General features: G+C 39.6%; 1 protein-coding gene across 1 annotated transcript in view; it reads left to right on the forward strand.

Moving 5' to 3' along the window:
* The window catches only part of MACROD2 (mono-ADP ribosylhydrolase 2), a 1,997,895-nt gene that overhangs the window by 1,603,240 nt on the left and 368,352 nt on the right, over positions 1 to 26,303 (forward strand). The gene's annotated exons all lie outside the window — the stretch shown is intronic.

Consider the following 26,303-nt stretch of genomic DNA (forward strand, 5'->3'; position numbering starts at 1 on the left):
TGTATTTACAAATATGGACAGAATTGGTTGTCGTGCAGTAGGTGACTATTTTGGTGATAGGAAGGATCAGTGGAGCGTCAGTCACTCAGTGTGAATGCGAAGCAGTTAGATTCAGTGAGGATAATCACCATTAGTGGATTCCACAATTCCTTCATCTGGTTGGCTCATAAAACTGTTTATTATCTCCATGAATCAGTTTAAACTCATTCTAGGCTGCCACATAGAGTTTCAGCCATGATAGGACACCAGCATCCTCTCCCTTAGGGACCTATGACCACTCTTGGTGTCAAGTCTTTGCAAGGACTATAAGAGGATTCCATATCCTTGAATGATTTCTCATCACGCATTAGTGCACTGGGTTATTGGGATATCAACATAGGGGCATACAGACAAAGCAACCCTTTTTATGACATTGGTTCCAAATCCCTATTCTGTCTCCATTCTGGAGAACTGGTAAACCTTTGTGATCCTCAGCATTCCTGAGGATTAGGGGCTGGAGTTGAGGCCAGCCCTTTTCTAGACTGTACTCTTGATGTTCCCATCCTAAATGTGAGAGGAAGAAGCAAGCTGGAAACATGGAAAAGAGAAGATGACCTGTCTCCCCCAAATTAGAGGAGAGTTGGGATAAACACCCCATTCCAGGTCTCATTCCCTTGTTAGGTTGTTCTTTTCAAGGTTGACAGGGTGGGAACCATTGCAAACAGCAGGCTGCTCTGTCCCCATCTTCTGCCACCAGGAAAGGGGCAAAGACTAGAGTCAACAGCAGTTACAAAAGCACAAACCAAACAGAAGAAGTTCAAAAACAGCAAGAAAGAACCAGAAAAGTCAAGAGCAGAGAGGTTATCAGACAAGTTCTGCTTATAGCGCTATTTACTTCTTTTTTTTAATTAATTTTTATTGCAGTATAGTTGCTTTACAATGTTGTGTTAGTTTCTACCGTACAGCAAAGTGAATCCGCTATACGTATACATATATCCCATCTTTTTTGGATTTCCATCCCATTTAGGTCACCACAGAAAACTGAGTGGAGTTCCCTGTGCTATAATAGAACCACAATGACCTCCTCCTCTTTAGAATGGAGTGAATATGTGGACACCATGAGCTTCCCTCTAGAGTTTAAAATGTGCTGCTATCAATTACTCTTCATGGCCTTTGGGAAATACTGGGCTGGGGGGCCTAAGGCTCAGAGGACATGGGAGTTCAGAATCCTATGCACCAAATTACGTTCCAAAGTGTGCATCTCTCCCCTCTTCCTCCAGCACCCCTCCACTTGAAGTGATTTTTTTCTTCCCCACACGATGTTTGAACAGATTCAAAGTACTGCCTTCAGAATGATGGGGTAGTGGGTGGGGAGGTGGTTAAATCCATCATCTAAGCTGGCCCGGAGTTGTCAGGGTCAGAATGGAGAGGATCCCTTTGGCATCCGTTTGATGTTACACAAGGAACAAAAGGCAGTTAGACATCTGTCTCTTGCCCTTCAGCAGCAGTTCACAAATGTCATAGCTTGTAACGGTGCCAATTAGCACCACTTGTAGCCTGAAGAACCTGCGGCAGAAAGAAAAATGCCACCAGCTCTCTCTCTGTCCTTGAGAGATGGGGCCAGTGCTTCACTGCATATAGAGCATCTGATTTTGAAAGCTTGACTATAGATACTGGAATAAGGTGACCCCACCCCCAGCTGGGATGATGGAGGTGGAGGCTGCCCAAGGGATTCAGGTCACTGTGCTCCCACGTGTACTCCCCTAAGCCTCAAGTTAGGTAGCAGTTAATAGAAATGCTGTGAAGCCAGAGAAAAAGAAAAGCTTTCAGTTTTTTGAAGGATATGTGTCTTCAAACACATTGTATGTGTGTGTGTTGTACATATGTGTGTTGTGCCTGTGTGTTATGTATTTGTGTGCATTGTGTGTGTACATATTCATGTGTATATTGTTTGGTGTGTGCGTGTGTCAGGAGAATAGATGGGTAGTTTAATACTTAGATGTGAAACAGGACAGCCCTGATAATTATAGAGAATTAGCTTGATATGTACACATACACACTTTTAGAATAAATAGATATTTAGGAATTTTATGTTTAAGTGTTCCACTCCTTTTGCATCTTCCTCTCCTTTCTCTTTTGATTTACAGATTGACTACATGAATGTCAGGACATTTGGCAAGAAATAGACAGCTGGAAACCATAGGGCTGGGCTTTGTTTAAAAATGGTGAATTTTCACAAGTGGTTTGGGGTTTAGGTGTGGGGAGCAGAAAATCCTGGGCTTCAGAATCACTTTTGAAAAGTTGCTCCCCTGACGTAAAGATTTGAAAGAAGTTATTCATAGGCTTCCTTGCACTTTTTAAGAGTTGTATAACTTACACCACCTACCACAAGAGAAAAAAAAGATCTATAGGAAAAGTCATGTCAACATTTTGCAGAATGATGTATTTTTTCATGTCGCAACTTTCTCTTATTATTTTAATCTGTCAAAGAAAACATATGCTGGAAACATTCGAGAACCTCCCAGCACGCACGTGCGCGTGCACGCACACACACACACTTTTCATTACCACAGTTGTGTCGCTAGAGTCTGGAATGCTTGCTTCTGAACCTGGCACTCATCTTTTGTACATAAAACAGAACAAGCAGTTCAAAAGAAGAAAAGGTCATTTGTTTCTCCGTCTTTGATTTCTGCTCTGTTTCAACTCCTCTTTGTTGAGGATTAAATCTCTACCATCATTTAGTGATAAACGGGGGATGTTAGCAAGTTATCTTTAAGGCACCACCTCCATTTCAAAAGAAACTCTCGAATCATCTTCTATTAAGCGTAACCCTGTGGCTGATCTAACTCTCCTACTGTTTTAATTTCATACACACCAGTCTTTCTGTTGCAAGGTGTAGGGATTTTATTGGGGGGTGGGAGGAGTGGTGGTAAAGTTTTAATGCATAGTGGTGCTAGGGTTGCAGTATCAATCGATTGTGATCCATTTCCTAATTTTAACTGAGTAGCCTGTAGTCAGAAGCAGAAGGTTTCTCCTTTTGATAACAAGGCTAACTAGTTCCTGAAGTAAAATAGAGTCATGTTGTATCAATTCCAGAGTCTTGAATTGCTGCAGCTCTGCCTTGCACATTTTAAGCAGGAAATATAAACATGTATGAGCTATAAAATGTGTGAGAACAGGAATAGGGATGGTTATCTTTTTTGCACCCCTCAAGTATGACATACAGAGTAGAGCTGTATCTTATTACTAACCTTCTCCATCAAGCCAGCGTTTGTATACTGCTTTTCAAGGGCCTAATGGCTGAGCCTTATCTCTGAATATTGCATAAGGGAACAATTAGAATCATTTGGACCAAACCCCAGAGCTGGCGCTGCAGGCCCCTTTATCCAATAAGGGAGAGGTTTAGTGTAAACGAAGATCAGCTGGCGAGAGGTCCCCAGCCCAGGCTCTGCCAGAGCTAAAGGGAGCGGGAGTGGGTTTTCCAGGGCCGGTTATAGACTAAATGCAACCCAGCCCTAGAGCATGCCATTGCTCCCAAGTGGCTAACTCATTTCACAAGACTGAGAATGTATAGATACCTAAATTAATTAAACATAATAGCCCTGGTCCTACCCCAAGAACAGATCTTGCTCCCAAGTTTTGGCCAAAGTAAAATGAGACTATGCATGGATTAGAAAAAAAAAGATTAATTTATTAAAATCTAGTTATATTCTTTTTTTTTTTTAAAGTAAATCTATGGCAAAACAAAGATTTTTCCAATTTGATTTCTGAAACTTTGCCTCTTCAGTTTTTTGGTTTACTTGCTTTGCATGGAAGAGAGAAAGGAAGGACTAATGGAAAGAAGGAAGAAAGAAAGAATTGTAGGCAGCTAAGAATAAAAGATAAAGGACAAGACAAAGAAGGAAGGCAGGAAGAGTAAGTGAATGAATACCCCTGAATGGCTACAGGGAACATTTTGAAATTATCTAATGCTGAGTAAAATCAGTTACAGCCAGTAAACAAGCCCACTCCCCTAGTATTAGATGATGCCCCAATAACCTGGCAAATGGGATTTTTCAAAAAACCACAGCAATATTCATGACTTCTTCTATTCTTTTGGTTCTTTTGTTTCTCTTGCTTTCTATTTTTGTCAGGTGTTAGGTCATAGGGCCTACTAAGGAGATGGCACAGAGAAATCTAATTCAGCTGTGGATTGCTGAGGGGGTGAATGAAAACAGGTCCAAGCACCTGTGGCTGGTTTTCATGAAATTGCATTTCTTTAAATCAGTACCATTTCAGGCTGGTCAGTTTTCGGACATTCTTTACAAAAAAAACAAGCGAGAGGTACTTTTCTTTATCTTCTTAAAAAGATGCTTAAACTCTAATGGCAAAAAGAAAATATCTAATTTATGTTGCCTTAACAATTAAATGGGTTACAGAAAAATAGCTCTTTGTAGTAGACAACAACTTAGTGTGGGACTCTGGCTCTAGTGTAACAGAGTCCTAACAACTAGTTTTGTGATCTTAGGTAGACCAAGGATGACCACTAGGTTTTTCTCTTAACTTTTATTTCCTCATTTGTCAAAAGGAGCTACCAGCAGTCATTGCTGTGTTGATATTAGTAATTAAGTAATAATAATAATTAATTAAAAATAAATTTAAAATAATGCTCGAAATTGCTTTTTAAAAATAAAGCGTTTTTTCTTGCTTGAGCATTTCCATTTTATTCTGTGAAACTTACTAAATCCTATCGAAGCTGCTCAGTGCTTGGCAATCTCCTTTCCTTGTGATTATGCTTATAGAGTGTGCGGTGAAACCAGTTAGATATTTTGACATAATCTTCTTTAACCTGTTACTGCTTTCCTGGTATGCAGTTGATTCTTGTATGCCCCGCTTTGTGTTATTGATAGCAGAGATTGCTGACTGTGGGCTGGAATCACCCACTGGGTAAGAAGGGGGTTATCTGTCTAGCGGGCCTTACTGTTTGGAGACCTCTCTATGTGGTCCAGTCTAGAGGCTTCTCTTCAGAGATCTATGATGGGGCTTGGCGGGGAGGGAGAGTGGTCAGGGGATCATGATGAAGAGTTCTGAAGACCCACAGGCCAGCATTGAAGACCATTGTATCAGCATTTACCTCTCAGCTTCCTCTATCCCCAGCTGGCTGATGCACAGACCAGCTACTGGATCCACTCCCTGTGCCCCTCCCCACTGGCATGTTTACATTATCTGCTTTCCAAAGAAACTTGCTCTTCCGGGTGGTATGTGCTTTGCAAGTCTCAGCTCTGCGGGAACTCCACTTGACAAATTCTAGCAGACCTTCTCAACAGCCCCCCTATAGATTAGGTAAACACAAAAATGTAATTCTCAACTGTCTGGAAATTGGAGTCAGGATTTCCTATCCAAGAGCCCTGAAGACAAACTGGATGGGTTTGTCTTGACTGGTTAAGTGTTCAATGTGGCCAACCTCCTCTACATCGGCCAAACCAACCAGTCCGGCAGCTCACGTGGCATGGTTTTTTCCTAAAAAAAAAACCCAGTGATAAGATGGTAGAATTCAGGCCTGCAATGCCATCAAATTGTATTGATTCTTCTAGCTAGAAAAGACTAAAAAAATGACCCAAGAATCAAGCATGCTTATTTGCCTCCAGTTTTTAACTATTCAGGGTTAAGTCCAAATGTGATTGCAGATACATATGTATGATCAAGTCTAATAGTTTTCAGAGGAACCAAGTATAGTGGGATATAATGTTTACTGGACCCTAATACTTGTTCCCCACTGTGCGCAATCTTAGAAACCAATTTAAAAATGCTCCTGTTCAAAGTGGATGGTTCAGGTCTTGGTTTGAGGTATGTGCTACCTTGGTTATTTCTAATTATTTTTAAGATCAGATCTTACCATCATATAATGAATTGCCTTTATGCATACCTGTCTTCTATAGAAACAAATTAAAAAACTAGAAAGATAGCAACTGTTTTCTGTTACCTCATGCTTTTAGGATTAGGACAAAACTCCATACAAATTCTAGAGCAGAGATTCAGCAAGCCCTTCCTCCCTCTACCTTACCATCCTGTTCTTGGCTCTGTGCCTTCAACCACATTCTTTTAGTTTTTCAAATATGCCATGCCCCCACCAACCAAAGGCTTTTTGTTTGCTCCCATGTTCCTTTTGAACACATATTTCCTGTTCCCCATGTGGATACCTCCTACTTATCCTTCAGATATTATGCCAGGGAGGCCTTCCCTGACTTCCTGATGAGACAAAATCCTCCACTGTAGGCTGTCATCAAAACAGTTACCCACAGAGGAACCAAGATGGCGGAGTAGAAGGACGTGCTCTCACTCCCTCTTGTGAGAACACCAGAATCACAACTAGCTGCTGGACAGTAATCGACAGGAAGACACTGGAACTCACCAAAAAAGATACCCCACATACAAAGACAAAGGAGAAGCCACAATGAGATGGTAGGAGGGGCGCAAATCACAGTAAAATCAAATGCCATAACTGCTGGGTGGATGACTCACAAACTGGAGAACACTTATACCACAGAAGTCCACCCACTGGAGCGAAGGTTGTGAGCCCCACATCAGGCTTCCCCACCTGGGGGTCCAGCAACGGGAGGAGGAATTCCTAGAGAATCAGAATTTGAAGGCTAGAGGGATTTGATTGCAGGACTTCAACAGGACTGGGGGAAACAGAGACTCCACTCTTGGAGGGCACACACATCTGGACCCAGGAGAAGGAGCAGTGACCCCAGGGGGGACTGAAACAGACCTACTTGCTAGTGTTGGAGGGTCTCCTGCAGAGGCAGGCAGTGACTGTGGCTCACTGTGGAGACAAGGACACTGACAGAAGAAGTTCTGGGAAGTACTCCTTGGCGTGAGCCCTCCCAGAGTCTGTCATTAGCCCCACCAAAGAGCCCAGGTACTCTCCAGTGTTGGGTTGCCTCAGGCCAAACAACCAACAGGGAGCGGATCCAGCCCCAGCATCAACAGTCAAGCGGATTAAAGTTTTACTGAGCTCTGCACACCAGAGCAACAGTCAGCTCTACCCACCACAAGTCCCTCCAAACAGGAAACTTACACAAGCCACTTAGATAGCCTCATCCACCAGAGGGCAGCCAGCAGAAGCAAGAACTACAATCCTGTAGCCTGTGGAGCAAAAACCACATTCACAGAAATATAAACAAGATGAAAAGGCAGAGGGCTATGTACCAGATGAAGGAACAAGATAAAACCCCAGAAAAACAACTAAATGAAGTGGAGATAGGCAACCTTCCAGAAAAAGAATTCAGAATAAAGATAGTGAAGATGATACAGGACCTTGGGAAAAAAATGGAGGCACAGATCAAGAAGATGCAAGAAATGTTTAACAAAGATCTACAAGAAGTAAAGAACAAACAGAGATGAACAATAAAATAACAGAAATGAAAACTACACTAGAAGGAATCAATAGCAGAATAACTGAGGCAGAAGAACAGATAAGTGACCTGCAAGACAGAATGGTGGAATTCACTGCTGCAGAACAGAATAAAGAAAAAAGAATGAAAAGAAATTAAGACAGCCTAAGAGACCTCTAGGACAACATTAAACTCAACAGCATTCACATTATAGGGGTCCCAGAAGGAGAAGAGAGAGAGAAAGGACCAGAGGAAATATTTGAAGAGATTATAGTCAAAAACTTCCATAACATGGGAAAGGAAATAGCCACCCAAGTCCAGGAAGTGCAGCGAGTCCCATAGAGAATAAACCTAAGGAGAAACATGCCGAGACACATAGTAATCAGATTGGCAAAAATTAAAGACAAAGAAAACTTATTGAAAGCAGCAAGGGAAAAATGACAAATAACATACAAGGGAACTCCCATAAGGTTAACAGCTGATTTTTCAGCAGAAACTCTACAAGCCAAAAGGGAGTGGCATGATATACTTAAAGTCATGAAAGGGAAGAACCTACAACCAAGATTACTCTACCCGGCAAGGATCTCATTCATATTCGACGGAGAAATCAAAAGCTTTACAGACAAGGAAGAGCTATGAGAATTCAGCACCACCAAACCAGCTCTACAACAAATGCTAAAGTAACTTCTCTAAGTGGGAAACACAAGAGAAGAAAAGAACCTACAAAAACAAACCCAAGACAATTACAAAAATGGTCATGGGAACATACATATTGATAATTACCTTAAACGTGAATGGATTAAATGCTCCAACTAAAAGACACAGGCTTGCTGAATGGATACAAAAACAAGACCCATATATATGCTGTCTACAAGAGACCCACTTCAGACCTAGGGACACATTCAGACTGAAAGTGAGGGGCAGGAAAAAGATATTCCATGCAAATGGAAATCAAAAGAAAGCTGGAGTAGCAATACTCATATCAGATAAAATAGACTTTAAAATAAAGAATGTTACAAGAGACAAGGAACGACACTACATAATCATCAAAGGATCATTCCAAGCAGAAGATATAACAATTATAAATATATATGCACCCAACATAGGAGTACCTCAATACATAAGGCACTTGCTAACAGCTATATAAGAGGAAATTGACAGTAACACAATCATAGTGGGGGACTTTAACACCTCACTTACACCAATAGACAGATCATCCAAAATGAAAATAAAGAAACAGCAGCTTTAAATGACACAATACACCAGATAGATTTAATTGATATTTATAGGACATTCCATCCAAAAACAGCAGATTACACTTTCTTCTCAAGTGTGCAGGGGACCTTTTCCAGGATAGATCACATCTTGGGTCACAAATCAAGCCTCAGTAAATTTAAGAAATTTGAAATCATATCAAGCATCTTTTCTGACCACAACGCTATGAGATTAGAAATGAATTACAGGGAAAAAAAAGGAAAAAACACAAACATATGGAGGCTAAATGATACGTTACTAAATAACCCAGAGATCACTGAAGAAATCAAAGAGGAAATCAAAAAATACCTAAAGACAAATGATAATGAAAACCTGATGATCCAAAACCTATGGGATGTAGCAAAATCAGTTCTAAGAGGGAAGTTTATAGCTATACAAGCTTACCTCAAGAAACAAGAAAAATCTCAAACAAACAATCTAACCTTGCACCTAAAGGAACTAGAGAAAGAAGAACAAACAAAACCCAAAGTTAGCAGAAGGAAAGAAATCATAAAGATCAGAGCAGAAATAAATGCCATGGAAACAAAGAAAACAATAGCAAAGATCAATAAAACGAAAAGCTGGTTCTTTGAGAAGATAAACAAAATTGATAAACCATTAGCCAGACTCATCAAGAAAAAGAGGGAGAGGACTCAAATCAATAAAATTAGGAATGAAAAAGAAGTTACAACAGACACTGCTGAAATACAAAGCACCCTAAGAGATTACTACAAGCAGCTCTATGCCAATAAAATGGACAACCTGGAAGAAATGGACAAATTCTTAGAAAGGTATAACCTTCCAAGACTGAACCCGGAAGAAATACAAAATATGAACAGACCAATCACAAGTAATGAAATTGAAACTGTGATTAAAAATCTTCCAACAAACAAAAATCCAAGACCAGATGGCTTCACAGGTGAATTCTATCAAGCATTTAGAGAAGAGCTAACACCTATCCTTCTCAAACACTTCCAAAAAATTGCAGAGGAAGGAACACTCCCAAACTCATTCTACGAGGCCACCATCACCCTGATACCAAAAACAGACAAAGATACTACAAAAAAAGAAAATTACAGAGCAATATCATTGATGAATATAGATGTAAAAATCCTCAACAAAGTACTAGCAAACAATCGAACAACACAGTAAAAGGATTATACACCATGATCAAATGAGATTTATCCCAGGGATGCAAGGATTCTTCAGTATACGCAAATCAATCAATGTGATATACCATATTAACAAATTGAAGAAGAAAAGCCATCGTCTCAATAGATGCAGAAAAATCTTTTGACAAAATGTAACGCCCATTTATGATAAGAACTCTCCAGAAAGTGGGCATAGAGGGAACCAAGATCAACATAATAAAGGCCGTATATGACAAACCCACAGCAAACATCATTCTCAATGGTGAAAAACTGAAAATGTTTTCTCTAAGATCAGAAACAAGACAAGGATGTTCACTCTCGCCACTGTTATTGAGCATAGTTTTGGAAGTCCTAACCATGTCAATCAGCAAAGTAAAAGAAATAAAAGGAATCCAAATTGGAAAAGAAGAAGTAAAACTGTCGCTGTTTGCAGATGACATGATACTATACATAGAGAATCCTAAAGATGCTACCAGAAAACTACTAGAGCTAATCAATGAATTTGGTAAAGTAGCAGGATACAAAATTAATGCACAGAAATCTCTTGCATTCCTATACACTAATGATGAAAAATCTGAAAGAGAAATTAAGGGAACACTCCCATTTACCACTGCAAAAAAAGAATAAAATACCTAGGAATAAACCTACCTGAGAGACAAAAGACCTGTATGCAGAAAAGTATAAGACACTGTTGAAAGAAATTAAAGATGATACCAACAGATGGAGAGATATACCATGTTCTTGGATTGGAAGAATCAATATTGTGAAAATGACTATACTACCCAAAGCAATCTATAGATTCAGTGCAATCTCTATCAAATTACCAATGGCATTTTTTACAGAACTAGAATAAAAAATCTTAAAATTTGTGTGGAGACACAAAAGACCCTGAATATCCAAAGCAGTCTTGAGAGAAAAAAAACGGAGCTGGAGGAATCAGGCTCCCTGACTTCAGACTATACTACAAAGCTACAGTAGTCAAGACAATATGCTACTGACACAAAAACAGAAATATAGATCAGTGGAACAGGATAGAAAGCCCAGAGATAAACCCACGCATCTATAGTCAACTAATCTATGACACAGGAGGCAAGGATATACAATGGAGAAAAGACAGTCTCTTCAATAAGTGGTGCTGGGAAAACTGGACAGCTACATGTAAAAGAATGAAATTAGAACACTCCCTAACACCATATGCAAAAATAAACTCAAAATGGTTTAGAGACCTAAATGTAAGACCGGACACTATAAAACTCTTAGAGGAAAACATAGGAAGAACACTCTTTGACATAAATCACAGCAAGATCTTTTTTGATACACCTCCTAGAATAATGGAAATAAAAACAAAAATAAACAAATGGGACCTAATGAAACTTAAAAGCTTTTGTACAGCAAAGGAAACCACAACCAAGACGAAAAGACAACCCTCAGAATGGGAGAAAGTATTTGCAAATGAATCAACGGACAAAGGAATAATCTCCAAAATATATAAACAGCTCATGTAGCTCAATATTAAAGAAAAAAAAAACCCAATCCAAAAATGGGCAGAAGACCTAAATACACATTTCTCCAAAGAAGACATACAGATGGCCAAGAAGCACATGAAAAGCTGCTCAACGTCACTAATTATTAGAGAAATGCAAATCAAAACTAAAACGAGGTATCACCTCACACCAGTTAGAATGGGCATCATCAGAAAATCTACAAACAACAAATGCTGGAGAGGGTGTGGAGAAAAGGGAACCCTCTTAAACTGTTGGTGGGAATATAAATTGATACAGCCATGGAGATCAGTATGGCAATTCCTTGGAAAACTAAAAATAGAATTACCATATGATTCAGCAATCCCACTACTGGGAATATACCCAGAGAAAAGCATACTTCAAAAAGACACATGCATCCCAATGTTCATTGCAGCACTATTTACAATAGCCAGGTCATGGAAGCAACCTAAATGCCCATCGACAAACAAATGGATAAAGAAGATGTGGTGTATATATACAATGGAATATTACTCAGCCATAAAAGGGAATGAAACTGAGTCATTTGTTGAGATGTGGATGGATCTAGAGACTGTCATACAGAGGGAGGTAAGTCAGAAAGAGAAGAACAAATATCGTATATTAACGCATGTATGTGGAACGTAGAAAAATGGTGCAGATGAACCAGTTTCCAGGGCAGAAGTTGAGACACAGAAGTAGAGAATAAACATATGGACACCAAGGGGGGAAAGCCATGGGGGGGAGGGGAGGGGGGTGTGATGAGTTGGGCCATTGGGATTGACATGTATACACTGATGTGTATAAAACTGATAACTAATAAGAACCTGCTGTATAAAAAAGTAAATTAAATAAAGTTGGAAAATAAAAGAACAGTTACCCATCAGCCATAACTCTCATGCAAATTGCAGATTTCCTTTGCTTGAGTGATATTTTGATTATTGTCTACCTCTTCCTCCAGATTTAAAGTGTCATGAGGGCAGGTGCTGCATCTATCCCCAGAGCTTCATTGAGTATCCGGCATGTAGTGAGAACTTAGTAAAGATTTATTAATGAATGACTGAATGAGTGAATAATTGAAAGCAGAAAGGCTTGAAGGAAAAAGAGAACATGAGAGAACAAGGAGGAAGGAAGGAAAAAAGGAAAGAAGAAATGGTACCAGTGTGATGTGCTTATTGATTGATTAATTTCAAGCCGTAACATTCGTATGGTACAAATTCATTCTTCAGTTTACTCGGGAAGAATAGATGGAAACAGAAGCTTGAAAAATATAACCATCAAGACTGTTTCCATTTGATCTGTTGTTAATTTAAGCAACTTATTTTTCTCCAGCAAATTCTCAGTTGAGAAAGTTTGGTGATGATATCTACGCACACAAATTTTCCCACTGATGAACATTGACACCTGGGAAAGCAATGTAGTTTTGCAGATTTATTTAGCAAATAGAAAGCATCTCTGCAAGTCCTTCAGCCTCACCACAACAGGACTTTGGGGTCAGTAATCATGTGCCATATTTCAGCTTTTAATTTCCTCAAGATGATATTTCTTGTGATCTGAAAGCTTTTCTACCTCCCGTGCATCAGGTCTTATTTTAACATACTGATTGAGCCTCTTTATCTTACACTTCCTGCTGGGAAAATAGATGCTAGAATGTGCGTAATGTCACATTTACTTGAAAGCATCGCAGGGTAAAATTGCAGGAACCACAGGCATGGACTGTGGTGTGTATGCGTGTGGCTTTTTACCCCAACTTCAGACCTCCATTAGCAGCTCAGCCCATACATTCAGGCCGATGAATACTGTGTGTAGCTGGATTCTATTCTTTTTATTAAAAGCCTTAAGCTGATTTTTTTCCCTTTAGTTTGTACTGAGATTTTTTATAAAAGACTGATCTCTGTTTTGAAACAGAGTTTTAATCTGAGCATCTCTATTTTGTCCTTATTTTCTTGGCAAATGTTTGAGAGCTTGAGCTCGGCAATTAATAGAATGGTACTAAATTCTGCCTGGCCCCTTACTATTTGTGAGACCTTATTTGTAACGGTGAAACCAGTGGTTCTCAACCAGGAGCTATTTTCAGCTTCCAGGGGCTTTCTGGCAATGTCTGGAGGCATTTTTATTTGTCAAACTGCTGGCGGGATGGGGAGAAGGAGGGGACACCACTGGCATCTAGTGGGTGGAGGCCAGGGATACTGTTCAACATCCTACAGCGCCTAAGACAACCCACCACATCAGAGAATTATTTCCCTCAGAATGGCAATAGGGTCAAAGTTGAGAAACTCTGACTTAAACACTTAAACCTCAGTTTCCTTCTCTGTAAAATTAGGACAGTGATATCACCTGTATCATAGACATGTTATAAAGGTGAAATGATGCATGCCACAGTTTTATTGTATTCAATGGCTCATGAGTATTTTAGTTATTGTTATGAAGATAATTGAGCTATTAAATCCTTCCTTAATGAGTTGACCCCTGTTTTCCTCTCTAATCGCAGTTTTCAACTTTCTCTCATATTCGCAGGGATCCCTTACAATTTCTCAGTTGTTATTCTCTTTCATCTGGCAAACTTCCTACTCTTTACCCACAATGAAGTTAGATGTCTCAATACCTCCAGCCACTCAGCTAGTCTAGAATAACCCAAGGACTCATCTAATCCCTTGGTTTATCCCATTTCAGAGCTTACTTCACACTGCACTGAATTGACTGTTATTCTTCAAAGTGTGATGTCTGCACTTGTGTCAATATTACCTTTGTTAAAACTCATATTCCTGGACTTCACCCAGGAATCAATACCCACCCGTATGTATCAGTATCTCTGGGAATGGCACCTGGCATATATGTATCTAGCTCCTAAATTTCATTCTTAGTAAAGCATGAGAGCCCCCATAATAGATGCTAAGTTTTAGAAAGGCTGGGCTAGGTTTTATTTCCCTTGGTATCTTTGGTGTGTTGTATGGTGTCTGGCATATAGTAGGCACTCAGTAAATAATGGCACTATTTGAAATAGTAAATGAGTAATAAAAAAACTTTTATTCTACCCTAGTCTCTTGTTCCCTTCTCCTTTTTTGGCTTTTACCTACTTGTACATCTCATTATTGTTGAGGTCCTCAAGTGTTTACATAATCAAAATCACTTATCTTTATTATTGTTTCCATTTAATATATGGTTCAGAAACAGATTCTTAAAGGAGACAAACAAACAAAAAAGGTAAAGGAAAAAGTAAGCTGGGTATAAGACAAACCACCAACTTACCTTCCAAAAGGGAAACCAAACTGGTGAGCTTGTGTTCCCTTGTAAAGGAGGTGCTTCTTCTCTGTTAGCCAATGCTTGTTGGGTGAGGATCGGGGGACAGACGGAGACCTCAGCGTTGCCATATCTTTCCATTCCTCAAGAGCAGTCAGAATATGTTTTTATATGTATCTCCATGTTCAATGCAGGCCACTAATACAAAACTTAAAACAAGCAGACTAACAAAAACCTTGTTGGGTCTTGTACAGGCCAGACAAAATACATCTGTGATCTTTGTTCAGTCTAATGGTTCCCACTTGCAAGCTCTGCTAACCCAAGGCATGTCTTACTCATAACACACTTAATATATAAGAACAAGTAGCATTTTCTCCACTCTGAATGCTAATACCAGTGGGCCTTTTTGTTCCGGTGAAGGCTGCTACTCGTCAATGTACCAATTGCAAAAACAAATAAGGCAGAAGCAGTGCATGTCCCTTCCATGGGAGCTAAAGTTTCATCACAGTGGTGCATGTAATGATGGCTCCATAGGTGTTCTTGTCTCTGGAAATCTTTGCTGAGTCCCTGTAAGATATGACTCACAGTCTGTGGTGAGGAACAGGGTATAAATCATTTGGTCAATCTCTCTGCATCATAAATCATGAGTGTGACAGTTTGGTAATTTAGATCAGCAGTCAACCCTGGGACTAAATTAAAGAAATCACCCTCAGCTTGAATCTGCACCTAGATTAAACAGTTGTGAGTTTCCAGTAAATATGGCCAGGAGTTCTGGGAAGATTCAGATAAGTCTTACTTTATTGAGGGATAAAAGGGGAGAGCAAAGAGGAAGTGAACCTCAGGGAAGAATTGAACAACAGAGAAGATTAGATGAAGTGATTGAAGACAAGAGCAAGTGCAGCCTGCAGGGTGAACAGAGCAGATACTTCCTCTCTGATAGGATCTGGTTTAAACAGCATAAAAATGTATCTCTTGGAGTGAGTAATTGAGATCTCTAAATTAGGGTAATTACTTTGAGTTAATCAATGTATCCATCAGCTATTGCCCTGTAACAGCCCCCTAAACCTCAGAGATATAAACCACAATCACTTAACTCTCACAAGTTCATGTGCTCGAGGTACAGTGAGACCAAACAAATCAAAACGTTGGAGTTTGGAGCAGAGAAAGGTTTATTTCAGGGCCACGCAAGGAGACCGGTGGCTCATACCCCCAAAAAACACCAAACTCCTCAAAGGGTTTCAGCAAGACAGTTTTAAAAGCAAGGTAAGGGTGGGTGTGGTTAGTTGTTTCAAACTTCTCAGCGTACTTTGATGGCTGCAAGAACAAAGAATCCTTTGTCCAGCTAGGTCAGGTCAGGATGTTCCTGTAAACCTCCAACAAGACAAATGTAATTCTCTGTCCTGCAACTTTTTATCTCTATATGAATGGACTCTTAAAGGTCAGAGCCCTGAGAATAGGCTATCCTGTATATTTCAGGCTATAGTCAAGGTTCTTTTACAAATGGTGCCAAGCCGGCATGACTAAGCAGAAGAAACAGATCTAATATGGAGTCAGATTTGTTCTTCCCTATTATACTGTGTGTCTAGGGATTGCCTGAGGTTGGCAGGTCTGGGCTGGGCTTGCCTCAGTGGCTCTGCCTTAACCTGTGTGTCCAGCTGGGCTTGGCCACCACGCTATGAGTTGTGCTCAGGTCTGCCTCCCCGTGTACTTATTCTGGTCCTTCAGGATGAGGAGTAACAGCTAACCAGGAAAAGCTCTTTTGCATGGTGATAGCAGAAGTGCAAGATACATACACAATGACACAAGCACATTTCCAGCCTCTGTTGGCATCACATCTGCTGTTATCCCAATGGTCACAGCAAATCACATGGTCAAACCTAAGGTCAGGGTGTGGGGAGGTATACTCTACCTTTAGTGGGAAGAGCTGCAGAGTCACAAGGCAAAGAGACTGGGTGAAGATCGGGGGGCAATAATTCAATCTACCATAGGCTGTGTTTCCAAGTGGTGTCCACAGGTGATTGCATGGGTACGGTAGACATGGAATTAAAGTTGAACCACATAATGAAAAAGTTATTAGCCAGTGCTAGACAGACATTAAAGATTTACATAAGAATTTTCTCCGTAACATAATTCGAAGACTTTGAAGAGACTTTGAAAGGGGGTTGACTACCTTTGCTGTCCCGGTGCTGTTTTACTTCTAAGCGATTGATGAGAGTTTGTGCTAATGTTCAGTTCAATCCAGCTTCATCAAGAGTTTGTATGCTAGTTATGAGCCTTCTTCTAAAAGAATTATTTATCTATTTTAATTTCCATTGAGAACCTCAGAATTAACTATGAGTGACAGTACATTTCAGTTGGTACCTTTGTCAACATAGGGTACACTCCCACCCTCAACAAATAAATTCATAATAAGGGGACATAACTTGGCTTTTAGAATTTAAACAACTCCCATACAAAATTGCTATACACTCTCTAATAACCCACAGGATTGTCTGTGCAAATTTGAGTAAACATCCTCGGGAATTTGCAAGGGGACCTGGAGAAGTAGGGCTGCATTGTTCTAGCCACAACGGAAACTGCCGTCAGTCAGTTGGGTCGCACCCCATCTGCAGGGGATGATAGTCAACAAAGAGTAAGAATTTGGCAGTGTTTCTCCAACCCTAACCTAAACATAGCAGAAAGTATACTTTAGTCTCTAAAGAGAAAAAATAACAGTGGGTAGGAGATGGGCCATCAAGCCATACTTCCAGCTTGTAGCATCTTATTCCCTTGTCCTGCTTTTATGCATACTAAGAAACGCTCCGATTTTTAACTTGGCCCCCAAGGAGCTAAAATTCTAGGAAAAAGATGATAGCTATGGTTATTCTAACAGGAGATTTCTGTGATTATGAATAAACCATTTGTCATCCTTGTTTATACACATGAAACTCATTCTCTAAGCATCCTCACTGCTGAGTATCCTGACAAAATAGAGGTCCACAATCAGACCCCAGCCTGTGGTGACCCCTTCAAAGTCATGCTACCTGGCATAGCTCTCCCTTGTCGGTGAGCTGGCCTCCCAGGTCTTCATCTCCATTTCTTCTCTTTGAGGTACACTTGGTATTTCATGCTATGAAGATAATAGTGAAAGAATAATAGTTAAGTTAAAAGAGTATAAAGATAAATGGAAAGGTAAATGAATAACCTTGTAATTCACAAGATAGTTAAACTATATTTAAAGTGAGGTTATCTCTTGTCATCTGATTTCTTAAGACCTTCATAAAATTGGTTCATATCCTGTTGCATTACTGGACTAGAAGTTTGAGAACATACAGAGCAGCTTACATCCCAGAAAGGCAAATAATTTGAAGTTGAACCTCTTACTAAAGGAAAAAAAAAAAAAAAACTAATCCTCTGGCAACTTCAGAGAGGAAGAGAAAAGGGATAAATAATTAATTAATTAACCCAGCTCTGCTCAATATTTTGTAATAAGCTAAATGGGAAAAGAATTAGAAAAAGAATAGATATATGTGTAACTAAATCACTTTGCTGTACACCTGAAACTAACACAACATTGTAAATCAACTATAGTCCAGTATAAAATGAAAATTCCTAGAGAGAGCCCGCGTGCAATAGCAAAGACCCAGCACAGACAAAAATTAATTAATTAATTAATTATTTTTTAAAAAAGGGAAACTTACAGCTGCAGGAGCAAGAAAAAGTCCCTAACTTATTTAAAAAAATGAAAATTAAAAAAAATAATCCTTCCATCTCCTATTCAGAGAAATTCAACCACCTCCTTTATCTCTGCTTTAACCTTCCACAGCCTGCTCCAGTGTCTTTCCTTTTCACATATAATTGTTCATCAGGATACTTCTGTAAACAGATTCATTTCCTCCCAATGGAGGAATTCTGTTGCCAGATGTTAAGCAAATTACTTGACCCTGGTACAGATTTATGTATTCTTTTTCTAGCTCTATGTATTATTGATTTCAGTTTATTCTGAACAATGAATTTTTAATGTTAGGTTTCATCATTATATATCAAAAATAAGTGTGTTGTTTTCCAAATCAGTCTGTGTGGTTATTCAGTCAGTTCATAAATTTCAATTAAATTCAACAGATATTTGCTATGTGCTCGCTATGTGCAAGGCCCTGGGGGCTGAACACTGGTGATATGACTGTAAACCAGACTTAGCCCTTGGCCTCAAGAAGGTCACCGTTGAGTGGAGGACCAACACCCCTGCAACACAGAGTGGCAAGGGCATGATAGAGGAAGACCCCTTTACATTGCTAAAGAGACCCACTCACCCTTACGTTTGTATCATTTCTCAGGTTTGTATCATTTGACATGGAGGAAGGAAGGTACATTTTCCCCAAGTTTATTTATTATGAAAAATGTCAAACATTAAGAAAGTTGAAAGGATAGTGTAATGAATACATATGCCCTCAATCTAGATTCAACAATTGATATTTTCTGTTGCTTTCCTTCTCTCTTCATTCACGCATCCACCCACCCTTCTTTGCTTCCTTCCTTCCTTCCATCCATCCATGTATGTATGTATCTATCTCTTTCTCTATTTATCATTTATCTGTTATGTGAAAGCAAGTTAGAGAAATCATGACAATTCATCCCAAACATTTCAACAAACATTTCAGTCTCCAAAGAATAATAATATTGTACTACACAGCCGTAATACCACTATAACACCCCCAAAACGGACAAAAATTCTGTATCGTCTAACGTTTGAATTTTCTCAGTTGAGCCTCAAACTTTCATGGCTTTTTTTGTTCTTGGAACCCTCATCCAATCAAGATTTAAGCACTGCATTTTTTTTTGACCTGTTAGTTTCTTTGAATATAAGACAGTGCCCTCCTGCTTTTGTAAAGTCCAATAATATTCTGTATTTTTCTGACTGTTAAGGAGGTGTACACTGTGCTTCTCTATATCCTCTATTTCTTGTAACTTGGAAGTTACATCTTGGCTTGATTAGATTCAGATTAAATATTTTTGATAGAAAACTCCACAGGTGATTCTTTGTATTTCATTCACGTGAGGAGGTTCTGAATGTTACTAGCGGTGCTATGTTCGATTGCTTGGCTATGGTGGTGACCACCAGATTGTCTCTAATTATAAAGAGATGTATTTTTTCTATACAGTTAATGAGTAATCTGCGGGGTGACACTTTGCATTGCTTCTTTATCCAAATCTAAAGCTTGTATCACCCACTGATGAGCCTTGTCTGAATCACAACATGGGGTTAACCAAATGGTGATTATCTAATTCTGTCATTCCTTCGGCGTAGATTAACTAGCATTCTTATGTAAATAACTCATTTTTAGCTGCTCTTTGAAAGAAGGTGTATTTGAGTAGAGTGTGACCTAGAAACGGCAAATATTTAGCCTTACATAAACATTAAAAGCTTAAGAACTTGAAACAAATTTAGAGAAACCATAGCAATTTAGAGCTAGAAAGGGACCTAAAATAGCATATACCCCAACTCTTTCCTTTAACAGATTGGAAAAGTGAGGTCCAACTGTGTTGTTTATTTTGATCTCATAACTAATGAGTTTGCTGTAACTGAGACCGTGGAATAAAGGGAAACATACCGTACGTGGGTGGAAATGAGGTCAACACACCCATGTACAATTACTGCTCATTTGTTGGCAATATTATCTGCAGAATTAATTTTATAGGATAATAGGAGGTTGCTTTTTTCAGCCTTGGTAAATATTAGTGCACATATGCAAAGAGTAGGCTGTGAGTTTTTCATATTTCCCTACACTATGTGATTGCCAAGCTTCATTGCTAACACTAAGGAATTTTCAGCAGGCATCCACGGAGCTCATTTACGTACCTGCAATCTTCCCTAGTCTTGGCATGGTCAGTAATGTCACAGTGTGTCGTAGCTGGAAATACAATAACCACATCACCACCTCTTCCTGATATTTCAAGAAGACACGGTTTATTAATCCAAGGGAAATTTTGAAATCCTCCTGTGATGAGGTTTAAGTCCAGTAGTTTGAGTTTAACCTCCGTTTAATGTGTAGCGTGATATGAAATGCCAAACACTGGCAACGAACTGAATGAGGAAAGATGGACAAAATGTTGATGGGGGAGGGGTGTGGATAGGAGGAAAATGAAAATCCAGGTGAATAATATCTGATCCCTATTCCTGGAGAGCACCTAAAGGTGCTCAGCAGGGAATGGAAAGAGTGGGGGTCAGTAGAGAGCTTCTCTAGCTAGAGCAGCCCAAGACTATAAGGTAAATTGGATTCTATTTGCCAAAGCCTAAATCATCCTACATGCTCCAACAAATTTGCTCAAACTAGAAAGACCAGGGGTCTTTCAAGCGGTAGAATTTGAAGCAGTACTTAGATGGCAAGTGGGTTGAAGACTGGTGACAGAGTTGACAGTAACTGGCCTTAATTTTCCTTTTTAAACACGTATTGAGTGTTTACTGTGTTGTGCGTTGTGCTATATGTTTTCTGTGCATCATCTAATTGAGTCTCACAACATCCCAGAAGCCAGTACTTTTATTATCCCCATTTTAGAGATAAGAAACTGAGGCAAATTACTTAAGATCACCCAGTTACTAAGTGTTAGGGTTTCCCTGACCCCTATGCTTCTAATCAGTAGAGATTAGTACCTTTTCTGGATGGTAACTGTTTCCTTTCAGAGAAAACAGGAACAAGTGTCTAGATTGAAAAGGTTAAAACAGAGGAATCCAAAAATGACAGATAAATAGTGGGACATGGCCACTTTTCCCTCTTAGAATTTTGAAGTACCTTTGGACTTTCAGCCACTAAAGCAAAGAAAATTCTGGCTGGCATGACATCGTTCCCTGAAATGTAAGACTGTTGTGAGCCCAGATACCAAGTAGAGTAGTGTGATTATTCCCCACTGATTAAAAGACAGAGGGAAATTCAATGGCTGTGAACACTGCTAATCCAGAGTGTCACTGAACACCGTAAAGGACATGAGAACAGCTAGTCCAAGGATGCTTCTGAATGAGCACAGCTTCTCAGGGTCTGCCTTCGGTTTCTCCTGGTACCATGCCCAGGATAGAGGTTAGCAGCCTGTCCTGGTTAAGGACAGGCTGAGAGACTCCTAAAAAAAAAAAAAAAAAAGCCTAGATTTTTACTCTTTCTCTTTTGCCAAGACAAACCCATGGCACTACCTGTGTTTCCATGTGAGGCACAAACTCTGCCACAAAGCCAGCCCCATGGCCCAGCCCTGATGGCTGGTTACCTTCCTCATGCATCCTCCCTCTGCCTTAGAGGCTATGCCCAGGCAGACTTGAGCAAGCCTGTCGTATTATCTGTAAAATTAGATAGTTCAGCTAACTCAGTGGTTTTAAAACATTTTAGAGATGTACTTTAAAAAAGAAATATAATGATCAACAAAGCATTCAAATAATACAGAAGCATGTAAATGAAAATAAATATCCAGTTCATCTCTGATTGGTCCTCCAGTACCCCACCCCAGAGACAGCTAATACCAGTTTCTCACATATCTTTCTGGAATTGTTCCACGCACAGTTGTTTGTTTTTCTTCGTTTGTTTATATAAACATATATTCAAAGCTTTCTGTACCTTGTTTTTTTCACTTGGCAATAGATTTTGGAGGTCATTATGTATCAGTACCTGTAGATCTATCTTATTATTATTGTTAATGGAATCCATGAAATGGCTGTGCCCCTTTCTCTAATTTGAAAACAGCTGAAATAATTCAATTTAAAACGCTCAGATCAAGCTCCAGAAGTAAAATTCATCAAACACCAAATCCTGTAGTTGATGGGAGAGCATCAGTGCTTGGTTCTCCCTCATCTGATGGGAGGTCTCTAACGTGTGTCCATGGAGCCCTTTAGGACACAGTGGGGGCGATATTTGAAAATACCAAGTAGCTTGTACCTAGAGCCTCTTCCGGCTCTAGTATTCTGTGTCTGTGAAAAAGTATCACTTGCCTACCAGTTAGATTCTAGAGAGTCTTTGTCAACAGTATCAGGGAGACATTCATTTGAACAAAATACCAAGTTGATCAGGTCCCTTTCTTTGTGGTAGAATGTCTAGGTCTACAATTTGTGAGCACTATTAACAAGGAAGGTTCAGCCTGTGAACTCCTTGTCTCAAAATTAGATTCTGAAGATCTGCAACCATTGCTGGAGTCTTGGCTTGTAGTTTTACATTGAATTATTGGACTGAATTATTACATTTTGTCCTATTGTGCCTTGTCAACTGAAAATACTGTCCCAGAGAGGCAGCACAACAATATTTCATAAAGGAATCATTCCTTCAGGGATGGAAAGACCTGTTGGTAACCTGAGTCTCTGACCCACTGTAGCAAACAGTCACCCAGGATACTGAGAGGGATCCAGGCCTCACTAAGCTGCTTAAATCAAAAGGAAATAGTAAAGCTGAGGCTGGCGATGTGAAGCAGAGTCTCCTTTGGGTTGGAATAGATTTAGACTCTGTGCTTATGAATTGTCTGTGCACTGATGGAAAGAATAGATACTTTACAATTGGCTCTGGGTCTAGGCTAGAAATTCTTTATTTCCCATGTCAAAGACTTGCATAGCCCTAAATAATGACTAATAATAACCAAACATTCTAGTTTAATTTCAAATTTTGTTCTGCTTTACACACACACACACAAAAATCATTCGTTCATTTTAAAGGAAGTGGCATGTGGCAGACATCTGTTGTTTTTGTCATCCAGAATTCATTAGTTTTTCTACTGACAGAATCACTCTTTCTTCTGGGGAACCATACCCCACACCCTCTCTCCTACTCTTTTTCCATGTTCTTCAGATGAGGTGGGCTCGGGTGGACATGTGACTGCGGTCTGGTCGATCAGCGCTGTATATTTTCCCCACCATTGTAATTGGTCAGAGATGACATGTTCCGCAGTCAAAGCCAATGACATTCAATATAACCTTCACCGAGGTCCTTTCCTGCTGGATGTGACTTGGAAGAAAAGAGATTTGGAGATCTCGGCCACCATCTTGCTACTACATGGAACTCTGGAATGAACCTGATATGTAGGAAATGAGTACTGAAAAATGGGAAGAGATCAGATCCTGCTGACATCTGATTCAAACCCCCAACCCCAGCCTTTTCGGGTATAGGAGTCAATATATTATCTTTTATTTTCTTAAGGCAACTTGAGTTGAGTTTTCCGGCACTTGCTCATGAAAATGCTGATACTTCATTTTTTTTTTAATTCCAAATTAATTGTATTAGATATCCATCAGAGAGGGGAAATGAAGCCAGCTCCTGGGGAAAGGATGGAATTTCACTATTAAGACTATTGAATGTAAAAACAGGTGACTAATTCAGGTGTCAGAGGTTTGATCCCTCAGTCCTACTAAGTCTCAGACTCCAGAAAATGAAACCAAAGAATCTCTGGTTACCAAAAAAGAAGAGGGAAAAATTCTTGTTTGTTTTGTGATATAGCCTACATAGTAGCTGTTCATGGTCCATATCCCAGAAATGGTTTGAAGATCACAGGTAACTGGAAAGGGAACTAGCACTTATTTTCCATCTTTGGTGGGCTAGATAGTTTTCAAAGTAGTTTAACAGATTTTCATTCATTATATTTAAGAAAAAATTTTGCATACCTGTCCTCAGTGTTCTAGGCAGGCAGTGAGATATTGGTTGGTCAGTAGTGAGAATGAAATGGCTCTGTTCTCAGGGAGCTTATAGTCTAGCACATTTTATAGAACTTTCTGCCATGTTGTAAATGTCTCTAGCTGCACTGTGCAATACATCAACGACTAGCCATATGTAGCTATTGAGTGTGTGAAATATGGCTAGTGAAAAATTGATTTTTAATTGTAATTAATTGGCGTGTCCACATGTGACTTGTGTCTACAGTACTGAAATGTGAAGGACTCTAGATCATTTCTTCTTAAACTTTAATGTGCATATGAATCACCCATAGGTCTTATTAAAATACAGATTCCATCTCAGTAGGGTCTGGCGTGTGGGTGGAGGTTCTGCATTTTTTAACAAGTTCCCAGGTGATGCCAGTGTGGCTGGTTTATGGACCACACTTTGAGTAGTAAAGATAAATAACCATCAAAGTAAATATTATTATGATTATAAAATATGGTAAGACCATCCAGGAGAACTGGGCGCTATAAGAGAGAATAGAAACTGGACTCAACTGAATTGGAACCAGAAGTGAATCATAAAAGGCTTCAACGGGGAGAGGATTCTGGAGCTGAACTCTGCAGGATGCATCTGACCTGGTCAGGGGGAGGCAATCAGAGAGAGGGCAGCATGGGGTGGGAAGACCCTCTAACCCACTGGTAAGAGAGTTTCTCTGTGAAATAGCCTAGTCAACAATAATATGGGTATCATTACCTTTTGTAGCCTCTTATCCGTTCTTCCTTTAGACCTCCCTGCCACATTCAGATAAGTGCCCTTCTTCGAGTCCTCATAACTCACTGTGTATTTTCCCAACATAACCATTAACACTTTGAGTTGTAATGTCCCTCTTCTTTCTGCTTCCCACTAAACTGTGAACCCAGCATATTTCTATTCTCAGGATCCCCACAGGGTGGGCATTTCGTAAATATGTGTTGAACTGTAGCCAACAAAGATTTCGTATTTGTGTTTGTTTATGAGGTATCTGGGATTAAGGAAGTATATATACTTCATATAGACATGTATGCAGTATTTTTGTCCGAAATAGATGAGAAATATCTTTGGAGTAGAGCCAAGCCCTTCATGGCCTCTGTATTACTTTTAGTTTTACAGCAGGGGATCGCTCTGGTTTTGACAAGCACTAATTAATTCCATCTCTGGGGAATAATGGGAACTGCAGGCTTATGCTGTTTGCGCCAAGGTTATCAGTTATATTGGTTTTAATGCTTTGCCCTGCTCTAGATATAAAACATGCAGCCAAATGCACCGTCGCCTCCTCATTAGCTGTAAACAGTGTATTTCAGATTTGTCAAGCATACTTATTTATTTCTACATCCAGGCATCTTTATTTATCTTCCTTGCAAGTCCGTGAAGTTTTTGCCAATAAATTAGGAAGGCACTAACTAGTTCTGAAAACTATGGCACCCAGGAAGTTTTATTGATCTCATAATTTACTGGATCTTTTGCTTAATTACAAGTTCTGTCTAGCTTGGTATGCTTTTCAAGTCAGCTGTGCATCGTAAATATGTAACCTCAGTACTCACCCTCCCTACATCTCTGGCAGCCCTGCATGAGGTCAAAGGTGTAATAGCTACAATACCCAGAGTCTCTAACATGTTTAATTAAACTATTAATCTACTTTTATCTTGGACACTAGAAAGTAGGCAGCATTGAGTTTTCAGAATTCAATGCATTTACTTAGGGTGGATTTTTTTTCCCCTAAGCTCCATCTTCAACAGTTCAGCCCTGGCAACTCTTTTAAAGGCAGTTTTTTAAAAATTGTGAATGTTGGAAGAACGGCTGGATCAGTTGATAAGAAAAGGCAACATTTACAGTGATGCATGCATTTGCTTCCTGACTAAAGCGCTTTATTCAAAACAAAGAAGATTGAGGCTCGCTAAAGTTTCGAAAATTGTAGTAGATCAGTCAGCAGCAGTCTCCACAGGGCCATTACTTTCACAGCATTAGAACGGGAGTTATCTTTGTTACATAACCTATGAGAACTGGTCGAGGACAAGTCTAACCTCTTGTGGCAGCGATGACATTTTAAGTGGCCAGGCCTGGTTTTGTGTTCATTATCACAATGGAGCCTGGAAACTTGAGTCTTCAGAAACATGTGTCTGTGAGGCTTTAATTAGGTTAACAAGGTTCTCATGTGTCTATCTTCCTCCTTTA

The sequence above is a fragment of the Orcinus orca genome, chromosome 16 (genome assembly GCF_937001465.1).
Source record: "Orcinus orca chromosome 16, mOrcOrc1.1, whole genome shotgun sequence".
Classification (NCBI taxonomy): domain Eukaryota; kingdom Metazoa; phylum Chordata; class Mammalia; order Artiodactyla; family Delphinidae; genus Orcinus; species Orcinus orca.